This window comes from Vulpes lagopus, chromosome 11, assembly GCF_018345385.1.
Source record: "Vulpes lagopus strain Blue_001 chromosome 11, ASM1834538v1, whole genome shotgun sequence".
NCBI classification, from domain to species: Eukaryota; Metazoa; Chordata; class Mammalia; order Carnivora; family Canidae; genus Vulpes; species Vulpes lagopus.
In genome coordinates, this window is record NC_054834.1 from 25,831,603 (window position 1) to 25,835,507 (window position 3,905).

A 3,905-nucleotide genomic window follows, 5' to 3' on the forward strand; every position below is an offset into this window, starting at 1 on the left:
ACAGGACTTGGTCTGTAGCATCTGAATCAGGGGGCAGGGCGGGATGGGCACTGGAAGAAGCTGGAAGGGAGAAGCTGGAAGCCAGAGAGGATGGTCAGAGCAGGAGGGGAAGTGAGACTGAGTAGGTGTCCAGGAGGAACACATTTGCGTTGTCGCAAGGACTCAGGGAAGGGTTGTGTGTGGAGAGGAAGTCAGAGGAGAGGGGCTGGGAGGGGGTGGGTGTGTGAGGACAGATGTCAAAGGGCGACTTTGCAAGAGAAAGAACATCTGCAAACACGATGCTGTTCCTGCAACTTGTGCTGTTGGCAGTTCTCCTCCTGGAGGGTGACAGCGAAGATGGTGAGAGCTCCGGTCCTGCCCAGTGGCTTCAATTGTGTATATGAGTGTGTATGTGTATGTTTTTAAGTGCTTTTGTGCATCTGTGTGTTTGTGCATGTGAGGAACTGGGAGTATGCATGTTTGTATATCTGTGTTTGTATATGCATATGGGTGTGCATGTCTGTGTGTGGGTGTGTGTGCTTGTGGCATGTGTTTCCACACATACTTGAGAATGAGAGAGTCAGCCTGCTTCCTCCCTGAGCATCCCCGGCCCCAGGGCCCTGTGCTCCCCTGAAGGATGGGTGCGAGGCTCAGGCTCTGGGGCAGAACTTGTCTCGTGAGTCGACTATGGCTTCTCTGTCCTCCAGATTTTGGGTCCCATCCCCAGCACCTTACCCATTCCCTCTCCTTCCCAATGTCCTCCTCTTCCTCAGTCTATCTGTCCTTTCCCACAGACTTCCAGGAGCCAATCTCCTTCCAGATCATCCTGACCACATCCTTTTACAGCCATTCCTGGACACAAAACGTAGGCTCAGCTTGGCTGGATGAGCTGCAGACTCACGGCTGGGACAGTGACTCTGGCACTTTCACATGCATGTGGCCTTGGTCCAGGGGCAATTTCAGCAACAAGGAACTGATGGAAGAACAAAGATCATTCCATACATTCTCCATTAGATTTCCTCTGATATTTCAGAATCATTTCAGTGAATGGCAGCTTGAATATGAGTTCAGTTCTCTCCAGGGTGGGATGGAAGCGGCTGGTTATTTGTCTTTCGTGTCCTGTCTTCCTGAAGGAAAGAGCCTCCACTGCCTTCTGAACGTCATATCTCTCTATTTTGAAACTGCGTTACACCTTTTAGGGGAGGGGGTGGAAGCCAGACCCCAATTTTTGAAAAGCTTCACATCTTCTGCTCCATCCCACTCCTCTCATTGACCACAGGCTGGGCTCTCCTGTCCCAGTAGTGTCTCTCACGAACACTACTTTCCCTGGCCTCCAACCAAGCACCTCTGGTGCTCATTCTGTGCCTGACTCCTTGAACTGTATTTTTCTCTCCATTCTATCCACCAGCATGTCTACCTATGTGTTCCCTGTACCCCATTGTTCCTTGACTGTAGATTGTTTTACCCCAATTTGTTGATGAGCCCTTCCATATTCTCTGCCCACACCTTTCATACCCCTCCTCCAGCATTAGCTCCTTCCTCAATTATTCACCTCTTCCTCTGCTTCCAGTGACTACCACTTCCCCTTTGTGTGAGCCTCTACTAAAATCAAGCTTTGTTCCATTCTCTAAAATCCCCTGAACTTCTCTCTCTGCTCCCATCATCCTTGGCTTCCACTCATTCAATTCATCTCTTTTAATCCCGCTGTGCTGAAACTCACAGTCTCTTTTCCCCAGATCCCTTTCAAGTACAAGCAGCAAAAGGCTGTGAGCTGCACATTGGAGAAACATCAGTAGGATTTATGCGAATTTCCTATCAAGGGGAAGATCTTGTGAGTTTCCAGAACAAGTTATGGTGGCCATCTCCAAACGGAGGAAGGAGGGCTCAGCAGGTGTCCAGACTATTCAATCAATACCATGTGATCAATGTAAGACTGCAAACACACATCAGTGACTCCTGCCCCCAGTTCCTGTTGGGTCTTCTTGCAGGGAAGACACATCTGCAGTGACAAGGTCAGTCCTGCTTCCTCCCCCAAGAACTCTACAATCATAAATTTGCATCATTCCCTCAAAGTCAAGGTAAGAAGAGCGTTGAGGGAGAGAGACAATGATGGTGGCAGATTTCTAGAGGCGGAAAGGTGTGTCTGTCTAAAGTGATATGAGGACCTCCCCTCAGTCTGTGAATTCCTTTCTTGTCTCCACAGTGAGGCCCGAGGCCTGGCTGTCCACTGGCCCCAGCCCCAGGCCTGACCATCTGCGGCTGGTGTGCCACGTCTCCGGCTTCTACCCCAAGCCTGTGCGGGTGACATGGATGCGGGGTGAGCAGGAGCAACAGGGCGCCCAGCGAGGTGATGTCTTGCCCCATGCTGATGGGACATGGTACCATCAGGTGTCCTTGGATGTGAAAGTCAAGGAGACAGCTGGCCTGTCCTGCCGGGTGAGACACAGCAGTCTAAGGGGCCAGGACATGGTCCTCCACTGGGGTGAGAAAGAGCTGGGCCCGGCTGGGAAAGGGGGTGAGTGGTGCTATAGCAGAGCAGGAGCCTAATGAAAAATTTGGGAATCTAGGAAATCTCCACCAAAAGGACAAAATGTGAGTAATCCATGAAATGAAAGATCTGAGGGTGAAGGCCCTGTAAATGTGGGAGGATGCATAGGGTTAGGTGAAGTGTCCATCTCTGAGGAGGGATGGGAGAAGAGAGAGGTGGAAGGGTGGCTGGTAAGGCAGAGGTTTTCAGGAACATAGAGGACCAGGGTGGTGCAGTTCAACCTGGGGTGGATGGGAAATGACACCCTCTGTGCCCAACCCCACAGAGCAGCCCCCCTCAGTGGGCTTGGTCTTCCTGGCAGTTATTGTGCTCCTGGTGTTCCTGGCAGGCCTGGCGTGGTGGCTCTGGAAGCGCTGGTGAGTCTCTGGAGCCCCCTTCCTGCTCTTTTCCACGTGTCTCCCCACCTTTCAGTGTGTCCTCAGCCCTCCTGCCGCCCGCGCCCTTCCCCCCTGAAGCCCTCCCCTCCACCTGCTGCAGAGAGATTCCTCCTCTGTTCCTCCCAGGAAAACACACTGGAGACCTCAGTGCACTGGCTTCCATTTGGAGTGAGAATCCAGGAGCCCATGGACCAAAATATACCTAAACTCAGTTCAGTGGTGATGTCCTCATAATCTTCTGTGTGCAACTTTATCTTTCATTTGTGCTTAATGATTAGTCGACAATAAAAACTAAGTGAAATTTAGCTGGATTTGTTGTTCAACTTCATTTGCAACTTAAATCTCAAAATTGAACTTAGGGTAAAATGAATTCTCAGCAACTTCCACGGTTTGCAAGCATCAAATAGCATTTCCTCCAGTGACAATTCCCTGTTTCACAAATAGAATCAGTGTATTTTTTAAAATTTACTTTTTATTGGTGTTCAATTTGCCAACATATAGAATAAAACCCAGTGCTCATTCCATCAAGTGCCCCCCTCAGTGCCCGTCAACCAGTCACCCCCACCCCCCCGCCCACCTCCCTTTCTACCACCCCACGTTCGTTTCCCAGAGTTAGGAGTCCCTCATGTTCTGTCTCCAGAATCAGTGTATTTTGTAAGAAATTCCACCACCTTAATGTGCACTCTGTCTAATTTATTGCTGCCCTGCAGCCCTTGATCCCTCCTATAGTTTCTTTTCCCTTCTAACTCTTAAGCCTCTTCAGGGCAAAGTCCATGTCTTTTAAACATTTCTACCTTTCCAAACTGTCTCATTTGCATGGAATAAGTTCTCAATAAAAATATGGGTGATTCAGGATGCCTGGGTGGCTCAGTGGTTGGGCAGCTGCCTTTGGTTCAGATTGTGACTCCAGGATCTGGGATCGAGTCCTGATCGAGCTCCCCGTAAGGAGCCTACTTCTCCCTCTGCCTGTGTCTCTGCCTCTCCTCTCTCTCTGTGTGTCT

General features: G+C 50.2%; 1 pseudogene; it reads left to right on the plus strand.

The window, feature by feature from the left end:
• Window positions 1-278: 278 nt before the first annotated feature.
• On the plus strand, window positions 279-3,076 carry LOC121472000 (annotated as a pseudogene).
• The last annotated feature ends 829 nt before the right edge of the window (window positions 3,077-3,905 follow it).